The 20,383-nt window shown below is 39.5% G+C and overlaps 1 protein-coding gene across 1 annotated transcript in view; it reads right to left on the bottom strand.

Annotated features, from left to right (window-relative positions):
* Positions 1-19,118, bottom strand: part of LINGO2 (leucine rich repeat and Ig domain containing 2) — a 481,605-nt gene extending 462,487 nt beyond the window's left edge. Inside the window, exon 1 of the mRNA XM_032676784.1 lies at positions 18,654-19,118. The gene's annotated coding sequence lies outside the window, so the exon portion shown is untranslated. The remainder of the gene's footprint in view (positions 1-18,653) is intronic.
* Between the last annotated feature and the right edge of the window lie 1,265 nt (positions 19,119-20,383).

The raw sequence follows: 20,383 nt of genomic DNA on the forward strand, positions 1-20,383 counted from the left end.
AGGGAACGTTTAGGTGGGATATTAGGAAAAATTTCTTCACTGAAACTGTTTCCACTGTTTCGTGGAACAGGCTGCCCAGGAAAGTGGTTGAGTCACCCACCATTCATGGAGGCATTTGAGAAATGCGCAGATGTGGCGCTTAGGGACATGGTTTAGCCCTGGACTTGGCAGTACTCATTTAATGGCTGGACTCAATGATCTTAGAGGTTTTTTAGAACCTAAAAGATTCTATGGCTCTACTACAGTGATATGTCAAAGTAACATGCTGTCCTTAGCTTCAACGTCCAAGAGTGAAAAGTTCTGTTGTCAATCTCTGGACTGAGAATGGGATTACTTAATTCCTTTTTTAGATAGCTTATGGCAGTCTTTAAGATCCAAATACCTTAAACCAGGTAATTACCTGCCTCCCGTATAACTCAGACTCATGATTTGTGACTTAGAAACCTCAAATACTGACAGTCTGTGTGACTGGTGCCTAACCCAACAATGCAGGGAAGTTGGAAACAATAGGAATAGCCAGCTAAAGATAATGAGGGGTAAAGAACTGGGAGAGAAAGACTGCTAGAAGTAAGCTTTTCTATTAGGAACACTATTCATACTGTACCATGTGAAAGGAAACCCACAGGAATTTACCTTCAAACATCTGCCAGTGGGACATGAGCCTGTTGGATCTGTCATGCAAAGTAAGAGCTTAGAAACAAAATGATCAACATACAGTGTCACTGACAATCTTTGATTGACAACCTGAAGAGACTGATTTGTCAAATATGTCCATGTTTACCTGCCTTTTCAGAAATACAACTCTATCTATTATTGATTTCAACTGCACTTATCTGGCAGCCACACCTGTTCCTCAGTATCCAAAACCTAATGATAACACCATTACTCAGCATCCCTTAAGACTCTTAAGTAATCCAGCAGTATCACAGAAATGCTGCCTTAATGGCAAAGACAAGAGATAAAGACTTAACCCTTCACCTGAATGTTATGCTGAAACTGTTTTTTTTTTCTTTTTTTTTTTTTTTTAAAGTTCCTTTCATTTCCAAGAGAAAATACTGATCAATTCTGGAACAGCCTTGAATGACTTTGTGACTAACCCTAACTGTTGATGACTTCCCTTTGTAAAAATCTCTGAATGAATTTATACGTTTCCTGACGTGGTTTTTTGTTTTAATTTACTTTAAAAGGCAAATGAAACAAATGTAATTTCAAAGTCTCTTTTTGAAGACAAAAGACAGTGTTTCATTTGAATAATATTTAAGCAAAATGCTGTGGCTGCTTTGGACACAAAGTCAAAACCATCAGCTGAACTCAGTTCAAACTGTATTTGGGGCAAATAACTTATTTTTCCTAGAAATTTTGTTCAAATGGAAAATAAAAGGCAATGGCACGTAATGTATCAAGGCAACACATTTCTATATGATTTTTACAAAGACTCCTTGGATGCAACACCAGAAAGTGATTTCAAATCTACTGTTAGCTATAAAGCACAGAGTTCATATATCTTATTTGGTTTTGCCTATTAGTTCATACATCACCCTGACAGAGGAAGTGAACATTGATTAAATGTTCACAACACCATACAAAGTTTTACACTTGTAAGCCAATTTTTTGTCTCATAGAAATCACATCATCACTTACAGCAAAGTTCTAAACAAAAATTCCCCTAGGAATCTGTAGGTTCCAGCCCTACTTTTTTTTTTTTTTTTTTAACCTGAAACACATTTTGCTCCCTTGGGCAGAAGTAAGAGTGATTCAGTCACTTTCATACTGAATTGAAAACTGCACTGAAGAAAGAATATAATTTTCCTGGCATGACAGTTTTCAAACCAGTCCCTCTTGCAGAGATCTATAGAAAGAAGAGATCTGTCTTCCAAAATCAGCATCTTGTGGTGAGAAAAAGTTACTAAACCTCCTGTTCAGTAACAGTATCAAAAAATAAAAGTACTTCAAACAACATGTTGAAAAAAAAGTGCTGTGAAACAGGAGGCTGAGTAGACATGCTTTTGTTATGTTTACTGGGAATAAGATCCATTTTTTAAATTTTATTTTGTAGTAGCCTTGCTTCTTGTGGGAATACATACATTCCTCCTGGGAAAAAATAGCACAGTTATATCAAAACGCACTCAAGCAAAGTTTGTAATTATTACACAATTTGGGTTACATCAGGACAAAAAGGAGTATCCCAAGTTGAAAAAGGTAACACAGAGTGGGGTTTAAATGAAAACGAAAGACAAAATCAAAAGTTCATCGGTGACATTAAGTTTAGGAAAGAGCTGAAAAGCACATGTAATGCCTTTTTGTAATGATTGAACATTTTCCAAAGTTAAATGCTTCATGGATTTTCCACTAACAATACGAACAAGCTCTCATGTCAGATGAAAGCAGGAATGCTATTAAATAATTGAGTGCGTCTTCAGCTGGTTTACAGGATCGTTTTAATACAATAGTTTGTACCACTTGAGTGGCTGCTCCACTCCAGCTGAATTACAGCAGTATTTCAATACACAGCTTGTTTAAGTGAAGTAAAATAAAAACACAGTAGCATTACTTACAAAGTCCTCCTTGAGTATTTTCCTTTAAATAATTAAAAAGAAAAAAAAAAGGAGGAATTCAACCATTACTTGCAATTTTCAGTACTACTTATTTACACTTCTATTCAAGTATTTATCTACCAATCTGACATGCTGGTCTACCTCCTTCCAAGAACTCCCTTCAGCAATTCCTTCCTTCCCTCATTAGGCAACAAGTATCTTTCAGATAAGAGTGACTTCCGGAATTCTTTATATTGTGCCTATTTAGAAGACCTGTAAAAATGTTTTTCAGTCCAATGTTATTGTGAGGTCTTTTGCTAAAAACCAAATAGCTAAAAGATATCCATTGTTATAATTATTGTTCAATAAATCTTTTATTTCCACAAAGGGAATATCCATTTTTCTTTCTTAGTGACTTGCTATGACAGCAGTAAAAAATTCATGTTCCTAAAACAAAAATAAAAGTTCTCTAAGAAATCTTAAATTTCTTAACAAAAATAAGAGAATATTGTTATGAATATGTATACATGTGGTTCTTAAAAACTCTAACTTCTGTTTTGCCATATCCAAGAAAGTAGTGCATAAAGAAGGGATAGGTTATTCACTTGTAATTAAGATAATGTGGTCTTATTTTAATTTCAAAAAGAAAAAAACCTACCCACCTTAGAGCACTCTAATTGTTTTCCTTGTAATACAATCTGTAAGTGCTGAGTTTACATACCTAATATTCATAATTGGTTTACACATGTTAATTCATAGAAAAAGACCCACAGTCTGGTAATCTGGGGAAATATGGCTGTTCCTTTGGAAGAGTTTCCTTTTCCTAAAACATCTGTAAAATGACATCTCGGGTCTGAGTTTTACCTGGTTTCCGAGCTCCTTGAGACCAGCATGTTAGGTCCTGGTAAGAACAGTATTGTTCCTTCCCTGTTCTTACAGTTTAAAAAATACTCAGGAAAAGCAACAAAACCCAAACATGCTGAGTGTAGCACAGGCCTGTACTGTAAAAAACTTCTTGCAAAAACTGGTTGCCAAGACTTTTACTGATTGTCAAAGATTCAGCTTTGACAAAGCATCTGTAGAGACAGGTTCACAAAATTACTACTACAACAAAAAAACCCCATGTAGTATAACACAAAAACAAGGTGCTTATTCAGTACAATTTAGCCTACTCATTTGAGACAATTTGGTTAAGCCCCCGAGACTTATATAAAGCACAGCTTCATTAGACTGATATAAAGCACAGCTTCATTAGATGGACTAATTCATGCGATATAGTAAGCACAAATTAATCATGTTTGAAATTCCAGGTTATTGTGCAACGTACTAAGTACGAACTATTGGAAAGTTCATCAAAAGTCTCTAAGACAAGTTTAAGTGTTCTTGTAATGTACCAAGCTATATACCATTTCATATGGTTCACCATTAGAAGCATTTGTATTTAGCTTATATAACAAAACTGCAAGGTTTTCTACAGCTTTGTAATGTTACATTCTATAAAGCAGTAACTGCCCATGGTAACTTAAAAGATTTGACAAGTGCATTTGTAAAGTTCTAGCTACAATCACTGTACATACAAAACTGCAAAATATTTTTAGATTGACTGCAGTCACAGGGTGCAGAGTAGAAGGATGCTCTGCCTCAGCAGGGGTAAAATAGTTCAAGCTTTACCCTATTTTGCAAAAGTTGTCAGTGGTCAGCCAAGGAAGGACAGTCACACTGCTTTTGGTATTGAAGAGTGAGACCACCCTGACTCATCAGTTGCAAAGCCAGACACTCTGAGGATGTGAAGAACAACGTGCTTCCTGAAGGAAATCTGCACAGATGAGGTGTGGCAGACAAAATTCCTGACAACAGAACCAACAAATGATAGCAGTGATGACTTATCTAAAGCTGCCAAGCTGACACAGCTGGTCTGGAGGCATCTGGCAGACAGTCAATCACTTTATAATATAGAAGCCCAGTTCCACTTTTTAATGGTAGGGTCTTCTAACACACACCTTCTTCGAGTGTGTGTGGAGATTCCTCCCTTGAGTGGGGACGTCCCTCAAAGTTACTCCTCCAGGCAGAGTGAAAGAGCTATGCTCACAGTCATTGGTATGAGTGAGTAACATCAATCTCTAGTTAGTAAGCATTTTGCTAGCTTTAATATAATTGCTTCAATATTGTTTCAAAAATAGTTTGCTATACCAGTAGTTATAACTGTTTGTACTCTGTAGCTAATAATTCTGAATAATGTCTTTTAGTCTAATAACTAACATGATCATCAATTTAAATAAATAATTTATTTTTTCCTTGTAAATACATGTTTAGTCATACTTATTCCTGTGGGACAAAGTCATATAAAGGCTTAATTACATCTATATATAGTCCTTTAAACCTAAACCATTGACCAAGTCTGTGACTAGGATTGGATCCAGCTGCATCTAGACTCCTCTCTGAGAAACAGTTAAGAAAGTAAGGGGGTCCTTTCTGAGTCTTATGACTCAATGGTAGGGTCTCTCCAAAAAACCTTGTTAGAAGCTGCCTCTCCTTCAGCTACGCAGTTAAAATTAACCTCTTCTCTTCCGAATCTGTGAGTATGTCATTTCCACAGAGTGCACAAGTTTTTTAACTGGTCCAGTATCCAAAACACCACGTCTGGGGCAGACTATTACCAGCCCCAGGGGGAAAGGTTTTTTCCAAACCACCACAATTTTATATATAAATACGTTCTATCCTCATAGGAAGAATAGCCCCAAATTACTGTTGTGACTGTAACGCTATTTACACTGCAAAGTAATGGTTTCATAACTGTGCACATGTTCAGAAATGAACTTTTCCACTTTTTATTTTTCATTTTTAAATCCTAATATTGATTGTGAAACAAATTAGCCAGTTTTCAGTAATTTTGAAATAAAAACTAGGAAATACCTGAAATTTCCACACTCTTCTAGGACCTTGTAAATAACCAATACTGCATGTTTTCTAAGTAATTGGATTACTACTTGATCAAAGAACGAACCAAGAGGTCATTTTTCAAAAAAAAATTTTTTAAGTTTTTTTTCCCCCAGATTTCTATTAAGACAGGGTCCTTATTGTTAAGAAGCTTTCTACAAGGAACTGAAGGTAGAAATGTGGTAGCCACATTTTCCAGCCACAGAGAGTATAAAACGGTTGTCTGTTCTTTTATATCTACAACTGAAAGCAATGCAGTGAGGGGAGTCAGGGAAGGAGACTTAGTTTGACTCAAGTCAAGTCGAGACAGAACAGCCTTAGGCGTAGCAGTGTTATTCTGTGTTACTGAAATCACTTTCCTAGCACTATAAGAAAGTGACTAATTTTAAGACATTTTTGTTGTTACAGTGCAGTCTATATGACAGTTTCTTGTATAATTCAGTTGCAGTTTGTTCAGCTTCTCCTGAGATATTCACCAATTCAGTGAATTGTACTCAGAAATTAATAAAGAATGAGGTTCAGATTCCAACCACTGGTGAGACATACTTGTAAACAGGACTCCTTACTCAGGTGCTGGTGAACAATTTCCCCACTACAACATAAGCAAAGTCCACAAATTTAATTCTTTAAACAAAGCAGTAAACTTGGAAATCAGACACAAACATATTGTTATAAAAAACAGTAGGTGATAAAAGTCAGGAAGTATTCCTGTACTCATGTGCCTATATCAAAAACTTGGTTGCAGGATGAAGACATCAACAGTCTCATTATCCAGGGCAAATAACTCTTCAATCTAGATCTTCCAATTTAAAGCTAGCATCACTACTGCCTCATCCTGCATTCTACTCAAATCGGAAACTGCTAATTAAAATCATATATAAACTGACATCCTCTTGAGCAGACTATTACTATGCCAACACCAAACTCGGGCCTCCAGAATCTTCACAACAAAAATGATGGACTATGAAATAAATTAGATTTTATGAGGTTTCTTGGCAACCCTTCAAAAAGTTCCAAAATTATTAGTGGATAACTTCTGCAAAATTCATTTTCATTTAGCTCTCTCTAAAGCAAGTTACCATCACCAAAATCAAATTTGCAGGTTATTTAAAATGATAATTTCATAAGAGTAGCCACACTAAGTAAATGCATAATAACATGTATATCTTCATTTTTGGAAGTAATTTCATTTCATTTTTGCTATTAAAAAAAAAAAAAAAGCCAATTGTTGAAAAGCAATTAATGCAATAACATCAACATTTTCTGTCAAAGAATTTATAATTTTGTCTTCTAAAAACACTTTCTGAAAATCTTGGGCTAACTACCATTGCCTTTATGTAAGTGCAATTTTAAAAGAATAGCACTTAAAATTGCCAAGCTGGAAAAAAGGCTTTCATTTAAAACTTGACAATCGTTATGCTACACAGTGTGAACACATGGGAGTGTAAATTTAATTTTCATCAAAAGCTAGACTGGTAAACTCTTTCTCTGGAAATAGACCCCAAAGTCACATGCACAGCTCCAGCTGCCATCATAATTCCAAAGGGTAGAATCCTTTGTAAATGACAAGCTCAAAAATTAGGGTTTAATTCTTTAATCATTCAAAAATTGACAACAGAAAATGCCTACTGGCTGCCATTGCTGACAGTATTGGCACCTACTCTTGAAAGGATTCCACAGTGAGTTTGATATTAAGAGAATCTCAGTCAACTTCAAGTTAAAAAATGCCTTACAGTACTTCCAGACAGAAGAACTGAAGACATTCCTGAGACAGCTTTACTGGAGATAAAAAGGAGTTCCATTTATATGCAGCCATTAGACATAGGTAATCTTTTCATACTGTTCTTCAAACAAATAAGGAGCCCCATTGTGCCAGAGTGCCATAATAACAAAACAACAAAATCCAGGAGTAAAACAGACCAATGTACGAGGACTTTTAAGACATAACCCTTTACAGAAGTCCTACAAAACTTTATTACCACAGCACATTTATTTTTAGTAATAGACTCAGTGATGGTATTCTAAACTCAGAAAAGATGCCACACACAAACAACAGCTCCTGCTTTCTTGTTTTGTCAGGGTGTTGTTGCTGATGGTTTTAGACTCTTTAGCTTTGTAGTTCCTGCCTAGTAACTGTGTTGTTGCTGCAATGTTGTCCTAAGTACACTTTTGACCTGGGGGTAGAGTTGTTAGAGCAGTCTATTCACAGAAGTTTGTTGCATAAACAGCATCAGCCATACAACTTGCTAGCCCTTCAGTGACAGAAGGGATTAAGATGTCTCCCATCTTCTTGTTCCTTATGTACTTGGCTAAAGACTGCATTGACTGTATTGACAATGGAGCAGTTTAAGATTAGAAAAGCTAGAGTTGCCAGCTAGCAAGTTCAGGATTACATGATCACTTTCCTGCCAAGAAATAAAAGATAGACTTAACATGCTGACTTACAGCTGGCAAAGATACCAGAAACACAGAAATTGAAGAGCGTTCTTATTACAGCTTTTTTTTGCTTGACATTTTCTATTTACTACTTCTGGAACAGAGACTATCAAACAGTATGTTTCTCCTCATGTCAAACACTTAACCAAAACATCAACATGTTCAGGGATTTAACCATCCTGAAAAATTAATTTCATCAATTTTTTTTTTTTGCCATTTGCCACAAATACTGGACAAATAATACCACAAAATCAGTAACAATTCATTATGACATGTATCACAGAAGAGAAGGAGTATTTTAAGAAAAGCGAAATGCAGCAACTTAAAAAGACCATAGAGCAGTGCCATCTAGTGATTGCCACCATAAATAAAAAAAAAAAAAAAAGTTTGCATTAATATGTAATGCAAACAGAGCAAGTATTATCAATAACTGAGCTTCATTCCTGTCTTACTTTATGAGGCAAAACATTTGCAAAACAGGCTGCAAAGGAAATAATGAGCTATATCAGAGGTCATGCACTTACCATTTCAAGGGATCTCTTCATTTGCATTTCAAAGCAAAAATTGTATTGGTAGATTCACAGGAAGAATCTACCATCACTCCTAACTATGCAGTGTTAGGAAGGAGTTAATATTTTCAGTACTCTGTGAGTAACAGGTAAGAAGCATCAGTGAGCAGTATCTCTGTTGTTACCATTGGAGGATGTACTGATAATTTTTAACTGGAATTAAACTACAGGTGAAACAGGAAGGTACATAGTTCATATATAGGTCTAAATTATTTTCCTAACAGCTGCAGAAAATAATCTATTGAACTCAGAGTGAACCCTGACCGTAAATATTTTTAAATATTGGATTGCTTATATAAAAAATCTAATCCAAGCACAGGAGATAATACAAAAATCAGAAATAATGATTATTTTTCAGTTTATTAAATATTTAATGATCAACACCTGATCTCCAAATATTTTTGATGTGTTTTTTTTCTAAAGTAGCTAAGTAACAACTATAAATCTCTGAAATATTATTTTGGAACTCAGATTTCAAAATTGCACAAAAATGCATGCAAAATTGGGCACAAATCCTTTGAAATGGACATCAGCTTGTATTATGAGTAACAGGTCATTTCTGCAAGTGTGAACATAGAATCATATAGCAGAAGTTTCAAAAAACTTGAAGTTATGTACCTATAAATTACTGTAAATTTCAGTGAGCCTTAGTATTCTAAATCCTTCTGTTGAGTTCAAAATCTAATTGCTCTAATTTAAATCAACAAAAAGGACCACACTATTACGTATATATTACAGGTTTACTTTCTATAGTTTTCTGTTTGCTTTAGAAAGACTGAGTAAACAGTAAATTATAAAGTTTTGTTAGCTACATAGCCCATATGTAACAAAATGTACTGGTAACTTGTCATGGGCCCAAAGCCATTACACAATTTTCAGAGTTATTCACAATTTCAAATCAGAGATATGATCATATTGCCTTACAGCAGAGCAGGTTCTATTTTGATAGCTGCTGAAGAAAGCATAGACTGCAAACTGACTTTGCATGTCTGACACCATCTTTGAAGAGGCTTCAGAAATTTCTAGATATGTCTTATTTCGGTATCTCTTTGTTCTCCTTTTCTACCTTCATGTTGATCCAAAGATGTGTCCAGAGTGAATGTACTTGAAGAAAATAATAATGAAATCTCTTTCAATCAGAAGTAGAAAATTTAAAAAATATGCCAGTTATCTGCACGTCCTCCTCTCTAACATACTAACAGAAAGCATAAGAAATATTACTAGTACCAAGAGAAACACCATACAGTTAAGATGAATATCATTAAAGCAGAAATGTATCCCTTGAGATATTACAGGCACTTATTTATTGTCCTTCCTTATATTGTTAATACCCAGCTAGCATAAAACTGTAATCTTGATTAAACATATAAGTATAAATCCCAGCAGCCATGGACATGATACAGGTTCCTTATATTTTTACAGAATATCTACAATGATGAAGATTGATTTTTCTATATGAAATATCTCCTTACTTCCAGTAAAACTCCATTCTCCAACTAAATGACAGTGTCTTTCAACTGCAAACTAAGCAATAGCTTTATCACTTTATTAAATGCAACAGTGAAAAAAAGCCATTATTTTTAGATGCACCAAATATTCAGTACTGTTACCCTAATATATGAGCAGTGAACAGTTGGAGTCTGGTAGCTGTTAAATCTAACCAAAATCTGTTTTCTGCAACTCTCACCTGACATATATACAAATGAGACAGAATATCTCAAATACTCATAACAAGCTGCTTTACAGTAAAATCAAGCAATACTAAGCAGAAGTAAAGAATTCAGATTGGGTTATTATATATATTATAATATCAAGATGGTGTATTGCTACAAAATACTAAATGGTTATAACCAGATGCTAATGTAAGCATTTGGAGGCTACTGTCTACCCACACTGCAAAGTAATATCTCAACTGCTTTTAAGCAAGGTCATGAAGAGTAGCATGTACTGGTCAAACAGCCAGGTAAGTCAAGTTAGTTAGTGGTGCAGTAATCAATGGAGCAAAAATTAAATTGATGGTTCTGACTGTCTGGTAACCCTCCTTTAAAGCAAAGTAAACTGCTTCAGCAGAAAAGCTAAAACCCCCAAACACAAACAAGTAATTGTGTAACATGACACAATAGAAAAGATTTTTTTAATTGTATTCAGAACATACACTCTTTTTAATTATTATTATTTTAATATTTTCTTGATCTTCTATTGCAATTAAAAAAAAAAAGGGCCTGGATATAATACCTCTATATTTTGGGGGAAAACACTCTATAAATTCTTACTTCTACACTGCTTGGTAAATGAATTATTAATTTAAAAATATTTAGTAATTCAAATTTCTTTACCTATCATATGAGTTTTTGTTTGTCTAATGGGAAAAAAAATCATAGAAACTAGGATGTGTATTATTAAATACCCTCATGGTATCTCTACCTTTTTCCTTTCAAAGCTTTGACATGTTTATGTATATGTAGGATTTTAGTTATCTACATATCACAAGGATTTCTTTTCCCTTTTACCTTTGTTTTCAAAAGTACAAAACTGTTCACACAGAAAAAGTCCAAAATAACAACTCAAATAGATCTAAGTAAAATTTTTGTACCCTCCTTAATTTTTTTTTTATTCTAATGTACAAAACTTTTTAACTTGTTTTGTAATTGTTTGACAGCAGTAACTTGATGACTTATTTTGCCATCCCCAAGGCATAACACTGCCCAGTACTTAATTACTTCTATATCAAAGTAGAAATTATATCTATCTCTTACAAGAACTAGTTTTCTCAAAGTCCCAAATGACTCCTCTCCTGAAAACTCTATCCCTAAAAGAATAGGAAAGATCTAGTGGCTCAACACAACTTCCATTTTCAGAACATGGTCTGAGAAAACCACAGAAGTGTTGTAAAGTATGATAATGTCAAATTATTTACCTTTTTTTTTTTAAGAACTCACATGCAACTTTGTTCCTTTAATCAAGCTTTTAATAACAATAAATGAACAGCTTGAAGAAATATTTTATCAGCAAGAGAAGTGTTTGATAGTAAGACTGCAATTGTACACTGACTTTAAGTCATGCTGACAGTGAGAAGGAGGTTGGACTGGACTGTTCCCACGAGTAGATCTGTACACTTGTCTCCCTAAAGTGAGCAGCAGTCTTACATCCTCCGCATATGTTCATCTAGATGTTTTGGGATGTTGACTTCACTTAGTTTTCTCAATTACTTTTTCGTGGTCTGACTCTGCTTATTAATTCCTGACACAATTTTATTCCTAATAGCTGGCTACCCTCCAGGTAAGACATAGTATTTAAAAATTTATTACATATTCAGAAGTCACTCAGATGTTCAGCTATGTATTTCCTTCAGAAACCTTGGAAGGAAGTGATTGCAAGCATATGATTTACTGTAGTTTAATTCCTACGATTGTTCCACTGCTTTTTATCCTGATACCTCTCTTCACTACCTTTGCAGTATCTCTAAGGTAATTACTTGCTCCTCGTCATCTGTGGAGGTAACAGAAACAAGAATGTGTTGGGTTTTAAGCTTTTGTGAATCTACTTATCTACTTCATAACCTAGTCTAGAAAATTCAGTCCACTCCCAATTGGAATTAATTCTTGTTTGCACAAAGGTCTGTTTATGCTGTGAGTGCAGAGAAACTTTTATCCTAAATTAAACTGATCCACTCATTTTTTTAAGGCTTTCACTACCCAGCCTGCAATAAATGAACACTTTTTGTTCACGTTTGCCTACAGTGCAAACTGCTTCTTTTTCCTGGCAAGGTGTGCCAGTTTACACCGGGAAACAGTCAAAAGCTGGCATGAGACAGAGCTTTTCTCAACAGCTTTGGCTGGTCCCACTCAGTAGTCCAAAAGAGAAAAAAAAAGAAACAAAAAATCAAAATCATTATAAAGCCATACACTAATACAGAATTCTGCATATTCTTCCAGACTACCTCATGTACCGATATAAACATAATGCATTTCTCATTCGTTCCTCCCGACATACATATTAATAACACTAAATTTTTCATGGCTTTCTAATCAAAAATCTATTCCTGTTACTGGTCGTGAATATATTTTTTTAATAAAATTATAAATATCATCTTATCTTGTATATAGTTGCCCTGGTTTGGATAGTTACATACAGCACTGGAGGCATTCATAGCAACCTCTACAGCAAGTTTTGTACTCAAATGTGACAATGGAAGATGAGTGGTTAGTTTTCTGAATCTCTCAGCACTTTCTAACACCCTTGTCAGGAATAGCAACATAGTCTCTCCTTTCGGGAGAATTACTGCTATGGCTGGAGAACTCAATCACAATGTTTAAGCATAAGTGCACTTGGTTACTTCTGAGAACAGTCAGACATGTCGATGCTGAGAGGCCACAAGCTTGTCTGGCTCTCTCATTCCCGGTCACACACCATCGTTGTAGATTCAGCCTCTCCTATTTCTTTCCGCTTCAGAAACATGGGATTTTGTCACGAGCAGTCACAAAGTCTGTTTACTGGGGCTGACAGCTGTTCCAGACCCAACTAAGGGTCTGGAAAGTTGCAAAGTCACAATCTTGAAATATTTTCCTTCATTTTTCCTCCGGGACCTAGAGGGAAGCAGAATTTCTTCTTCCCAAGGAGCTTGTTTCTCTTCTTTTCTCTCTCCTGATGTTATCTGCAGTCTTTATAATGTGACTGCAATGAAAGATAGTTGGGTCTTCACATGTGTCCTACACACACACACACACACACACACACACGTCTCCTCTCCCTTGCAAATTTTCTCTTATGGGCCATATGATTTGTCCTAAGACAAGAACACGAGGTGGGAATTGCAGGATGAACTCTCTGGATGCTTGCATAACTGATTCGTTCCAGAGATGGTGGAGCTGTGATAATTTTGATTGACTTTGATACACATTGGTCTGCAAAAGGCAGCCGTGGGAAAATATCAGTGCTGAGGTCCACGTGTGCTGTAAATGGGAACTTACTCTATGACTTGTCACAGAGGAACATAAACTCTTTTGCTTTAAAGGAAACAGCATCCAGAAAATGCCAAACTGAGGTTTTATTCAAAAGAATCTCTCTTACAAAGATCTTCACAGCCAGTATCTACTGCTATTCCACAAAGACTTCACCAAAACACAAGTTGAGATGCAGTTATGAATTACAGCAATCAAGAGATAAATATCATTTGATGAAAACTTTGCATTTTCTCGGAAACAAGATAAAGTGAAGGAAATAATAGGAGGAAAGAGTAACCTGGAAGTTGGAAATTGACCAGAGCATGACAGTCTATGTAGCTGTCCTCCTCTAAGGCCAGTCTGTTTGGTTTCTCTAGTGGTGTGATTCCCCTTATTACACTCTCCGTTACAAGGAAACTGCCAAGAGAAGGGACTCCCGTGAAATCTCACTCCTTCCTAGAGATGGGGCTCTGCATTTGTACAGCTCAAGGATGGCCTTTGCCTTGCTTCAGTAAATGCCACCCCATGGCTCTTACAAGTTTTCAACACTGAAGATAGTTAAACTTAAAATTATTGGGAGCTGGAGGGGAGAAGAAATGAGGGGGTGTGGAGTCCTGTTAAGTTTCTATAATCTGAACTAGTGACCACTGGTTGCTCCTAAGCATTAAACTTGAATATCAAAGAAAATATAATTTTTTACACTATAACTTGAAATATAAAGAGTTAAGATATCTTACCTATAGTTTTACAGGATACATCTGATTTTTTACCATTAAAAAGAACCTTTCTTCACCTGAAGAATAATGGCTTTAAGAAGGTATGCAGTTTTTATTAAAAAAAAAAAAAGGTAAAAATAGAACATACATTGATTAAAAGTTATAAAATATTAATCACAGCTACTGTTGAATAAATCCTAGCTAAACAAAAAGAAATAGGACTGTAGAATTCTTCTTCATTATAACCAAAGGACAGGTAGTTTGCAGTTAATCAAACAAATTCCACAACAGAAATCTTTATGCAGAAACATCTTTCTACTGAAGATAATTCTGTTTATTCTATTTAAATAAATTATAGTTTTATTTTCAGTGATGATAAAATTTTACTTTTATTTACTATTATTTTACCTTTCTTTCTTTCATTGCAACTTTAATTTTGAGACCGACAGCTAATAAGTTATGTTGCTTTATTTGTCAAACTAAAACTCAATTTTCTCAGTTCTCTTTCCTTTTAGAAAATGTAATTGGTCCATCAGATGAAAATTCACATGCCCATTTCCTTCAGATACATTTAGTCTTCTGAAATATTTTTTAAAAAACATTCCCTACTTTGACTATACCACTTAAATCCACCAAGTCACATATAATTTGGCATTTCCTTGTAATGCAAAACTAGAAGGAATTTCTTGCCTGCTATGAAGGCAATAAGAAAAATATTAGCTGAAGTGCTGCTCAACAGTAAGAAGCAGTTTAAAATATTTCCACCTTAAATAAAGCATTAGTTTCAATGCACCCTTATTTCTATTTGTATGAAATTAGGAGTATTTCTGGAAGATGAGTTAAACACTTCACTAATTCCAACTCACAGAAAAGGTGTTCACACTGACCTAATAGGACTTTCATAATAATAACCAAGCTGAAAACACAAATGGTATATCAATATATAAGAAGACTTGCCTACAATCTGCTGATACAAATATCTACTTTCAATTTCAAAGGGAGTGAGACATTAGATTTTAATCAAATAACAACTCTCATCAGTATGATTATAAATTATCTCATGAACTCCTGCTTCACAGGATAGTTGCTGAGAGGAAAAAAAAAAAAAGAAAAAAAAAGAAAACAAACAAACAAACAAAAACTAGAAAATGGGCCACCAAAATGTCATTATACAACACTGATGTCAGTTTATCTTCTGTGCTTCCTCCTGCCACAGATTTCGATCACTTAAGAAATGGAATTGTCCCCAGGAATAAAAAGGTTTATGAGACAGCAAGCAATTCAAACATGAACTCCACTCAGCATATCTCATGGGAATAATATTGATAGCTCAGCACAGAAAACACTGATTGATATACTGTATGTCTTGAGGAGCAATGTCTATAAATTTCAAATATTTCAATTCCATTCTTTACAGAGTCATCTCATTTATTTGGGCATTTTTCTAATGCAACAGATAAACTACTGTCTCCAAAAAAGAAGAAAAAAAAAATCTTAATTTTATGCTTTCAAATTAGGTGGGAAAAAAAGTTTCTGGTTGAAAATACATGAGTTGAAAACATTTTGGAAAATAAACAGTTAAACTAGTCACTGCACTAATTAGAAATGAGCAATAATTTGTAAAGATTCATAATTAGACACAGCTTAACCAAATCAGCCTTATGACACAGGAATGTCAATCAATGACTAATTAGAAATAGAATTTTCTTAAATGTCCTGAATATCTGTACAAAATGTGAAGAAAAAGGAGAGAGAATCAGAATGTACTTAGTACAAGTAATAGCAGCCCAATAAGCTCCTTTGCAATAGGAGAATGCGGCAATATGCATACCTAGTATTGTACAAATTCACTGAAACTGATCCACTCATCCCTCATCTGGATTTTTAATTATCAGCAACAGCTAGAACAAAATCCACCTTCCCACAAAGGATGAGCCAATGAACCAACAAACAGCTACATACAGAGCCTTCAGAACTCCTTAACCTTTTTTCCCCTCTTTATTCACTGAGGTTTAGATAGTCAAAATGTATATAAACAAACAAAGCCCTTAAAGACAGACAACAATCATACTACCATGACTTGTAAAAACCACCACAGGAATCCTCCTAGAATCCTCATCCATATCCTCTCCAAAAACCACACCCACCCTGTGTTTGTGTGATTTGAATGGTCTTAAAACAAGATATGAAAAAGGCACTAACATAGATTTTACATTGCTAAACTCAGCACAGAGTCACTAATATTCCAATCTCCAGACTTCCTTAACTGTCTGTATTGAAGGATAATGATACAGCTTCAGAACTACAAAGGGTAAATCACTTAGGTCTTTTTTTTTTTTTTTTTTAACTGCAGGATACCCAAATCCTGGTATTAGTACACAGTGGCACACCAGCATAGTAGTAATCACAGTACTTGAGGACAGCCGCTTAAACTAACGAGCTTCTCTAATACTTTGTATTTCTTCACCTCTTGCTGCTACTACCCAGGATAACATTTCCTCCTAGAGCCCTTTCAGAGAATGCCTGGATTCTAGAACAGTAACAAAAAAATCTGATACTGTTATACTACCAAACCACACTGTTCATATGTATCTGATCACACCTTTGTTGTTCAGTTTACGTAGGTGTTATTCCTACTCTTTCAAGAGGGAATTCAGAGCAGTAAAAACAGTTTTCAGAGATATTCTATTTAACTAAAAGGAACAGTATCACTGTTCTGATGCACATATATTAGCTACTGTCAAAATCACTACTTTTCAAGTAAGAAAAATAAGGTGCCACAGTAGCTGGGGAGTCAATCATTTTAAAGTGCTGATCTGAAGAAAAATCTCAAAGCACATTTTTGACTGGGATGTTTACACGTATATACATAGTAGGAGTAGGAATACACTGATGTTAGTGCACTCTTCTGTGTGGCCCATTCTATAGCAAAGTAGACCACAAAACAGCTTCACCTCTACAAGGAAGCACTGCCTGGAAAGGGTGTAGCCTCTAATGGAACTGCTGGTGCTTTGATTGCATATGGCAGGAAGACTGACCATCTCTTTTAATTTTGTCCTTTCCACTGGAAGGCAGAAGCTCAGGAAAGTGTATTCTTTTATTCTACCTCCTATCATTTTGGTTGTGGTTTGTTTCTTTTTTTTTTTTTTTTTTTCTGTGGAGGCAGCTGTTACAGTTCCTGAACAATGAGTTAAATGCTATATAGTTATTTTAGGGCATATACATCAGTCTGAGATGAAATCTTCTTAACTATACATTGTAGATCTGTCAATTCAGATGCGTCACTGTAAAAAGTGGGGTAAGGCTTCAGAACTACTGTGTGCATGCTTTACGGGTTATGGCTTACCTCCCTGAACACTACAAAACTAATTTTCACTTCCATTACCTTCATGCTACAGTTCCGACTGAAATAAAGACTGCATGGCTCATTTTCATGACAAAGGCACAAAAAAGGTGTGTGCTCCTTTCTGCCTCCCGCCTTCCCCCAGCACTTGGCAAGCAATGCAAGTTCAGATATGATTTATTTTTGAAACGTTCAGCGTTCAGACGTTTTCCTTTCTATATGAGACGTTTCTCTTTTTAAATGAGAAAGTCTTTTGAAGGAACAGTATTTTGAAACAGCAGCACGTACTAAAAAACCACTGCAGCTCTTTGCTTGGCAAGGAAAGCTATAGGGGGGAAATGCTTAAGAATATTTGATGTTTACTCCAGCAACTATGGAACAGAACTTAAAAAACCATATAATTTAGACACAAGAGACTGGAGAAATGATAGTTTCTACAGTAGGTAGTTTTCTTGCCGTTATTTTTTTCCCAGGTACGTTCAAGAGCACTTGCATGTACTTCGCTCTGCTTCTTTAAACGGGATCTATTCTGAATTTGCCGTGCAGAAGGTAAAACAGTGCCTTCACCGCACACCACCAACACCAGTCCCCCACTACCCCCCGCCCCCAAAGCCCCACTTTACTGATGCACGTACTCCAGCGAGCACATCCACCATGCAAGTGGACACAGGTGTGGGAGCATCTCTGCACTGGCGACAAAGGACTATTGTGTTTGTGTCACGTCGCTCGGAACCCCCGGAGGACTCCTGCTCCCATCGCACGGTTTCCAGCCCGACGGGGAAAGCTCTTCCCCAGGGGAGGTGTGATGCTGGGCACGGCGTCCCGTCTCCCCAGCCCGCCACTGGGGCAACCCGACACCCTCTCCCCCCACACCGCCCGCTGCCGGGCGGGCAGCGCCGTCCGCCGCGCACCCACGGCGCTGGGGGGGCCGGGGACGAGGCCAGGCGGGCGGGTGGGCGGGCGGTGGTGGAGAGTCCGCTGCGCCGCGTCCCGCCGGCTCTCGCCCCCCGCAGCCCACTCACCGGGGGGCGCACGGCGGGGCAAGGGGGGGCGCAGACCGACGCCGCGGTCTCCTCTTCTCCCCCCGGAGGCTCCCCGAAAGTTACTCTACCCTCACGGGTGGGCTCCCCGTGGCCGCCACCCCCGACGGCACCGGGGGGTTCCCCACCGCTTACCTGGTGGCTGCCTGGGCGCTCCCTCACGGCGAGCGGCGGCGGGGCGCGCCGCAGCCGAGGCTGCCTCTGCCGCCACCTTCACAGCCCCCTCCCGAGGTGAGCGATGCGCGGGGCGGCGGCGGGGAGCGGACGGCGAGCCGTGACATTTAACCGGGCGTCAGCAGGGTCGTGCCGGCCCCTCGGCGCAGGCGGGGGTGCCTCTCCTCCCTTGCGGGCTGGGCGGCCGATCACCGCCCTCCTCTCCGCGGGCAGGCTGAGGCGCAGGGCGAAGCCCAGTCCATCCCCGGAGACCCAGACGCAGCGCGCTGCCCGAGCCGCTGGCGGCTCCTTTCCTCTCCTCTCCTCCCGCCTGGCAGTCACCGCTGCCCCTTCCCTGCAGCGAGGGGCGAGAGACGGGGCAGCCGCAGCCAGGCGGCGGAGGTGAGGGCTGGGCTGGCCGCCTGCCCCTCGGTGGGGCCAGGCACCAGGGGGACAGCAGCGGGGCGCGGTGGCGGGCGGGCAGGCGAGGCGGCGGCTCCGGCAGCGCGGGGAGGCAGCGCCAGCTCGAGGTGAGGGGGGCGGGCGGTGGGGAGGGGAGGGGGGGCGCGTCTCTGTCAGAGGCGGAGCGGCTCCTTCCGCGCGGCGGCTCACACGCCGGCGAGTCCCGCCGAGGCAGCGGCGGTACCTCGGGGAGGCAGAGCGGTTCTCGGAGCGGCGGCCGTGCGACCCGCGCCCCGGTCGCCGGCGGGCTGCGGAGAGGTGCCCGCGGCTGTACCGCGGGCCGGCAGCCGGCCGGCCCTTATTAGCCGTCCCGCGCCGTGAGGAGGGGGCGCGCGTGGCGCCCCCGCAACCCCGCGAGTCGCAGCGCTCCCGCCTCCCCGGCGCGGGTGGTGGCGCGGTCGATCCCCCCCTCTTTCCACCCTTGCTCCCGCCCCGCCGCTTCCCGGGAAGACCAGGGCGGCTCCGCGGCTCAGAGGTCGGGGAGCCGCCGCCTCCGCGGGGTGCCGCGGTTTGGGGGTGTGTCTCCCCCGGGAGCGGAGAGGGGGGCGCGGAGGAGGCAGAAACCCGCGCGGCCGGGCGGCCATTTCAGGGGCGGTGCGCGGGGTGGGGGGGGGCGAGGGCTCGCGGGTGGAGGAACCCGCGGCTCGCGCTGGGACCGTCCCGCGCCCGACGGCGCCGCTCGGGGCAGCGCCGGGCACCCTCCGGGAGAGGGGAGGGTACTCTCCGCCGGGTCGAGAGGGCGCCGGCTCTTCGGGGAGGCCCCGGCGGGCGAGAGCGCTGGGGTCTGGCGCGGCTCGGCGGCGGGCACGGGCCCGACAGGGCGGGTGGGACGGCTGCGGAGCGATGACCGTCGCCGTCGGCCTTGTGGCCGCGTCCGAGGCCTCCTCGAGACCGTGCTGTGGAGAGGACGGTGGCCTTTGGCGGTGTGAGGGCGTCACCAGCCTCTTCACCGCTTGCTTGTCTTGCGCTTGCTGCTGGAAGAGCTGTTGCTGCCCCTGTTCCTCCCTGCACTTGGAGAAGTCAGTGCTGCATGAGTTTTGGAGTTCGGTACCCCACTCTGTGTTCTTTGTGCTGCTTGAAACAGTTGCGTTTAACACATTTTTTAACGGAGTACGTGGAGTGTCAGGTTCGTACTGAGCAACTCAGGAGCAGCAATGCCAGATCCCTAAGATGAGTCTTAGAATGACCTTTTATTTCTTTTTAATTTTTTTTTACTGGCAGCAAATTATATCCCTTTCTGTAGAAAGCTG

This window comes from Chiroxiphia lanceolata, chromosome Z (assembly GCF_009829145.1).
Source record: "Chiroxiphia lanceolata isolate bChiLan1 chromosome Z, bChiLan1.pri, whole genome shotgun sequence".
NCBI classification, from domain to species: domain Eukaryota; kingdom Metazoa; phylum Chordata; class Aves; order Passeriformes; family Pipridae; genus Chiroxiphia; species Chiroxiphia lanceolata.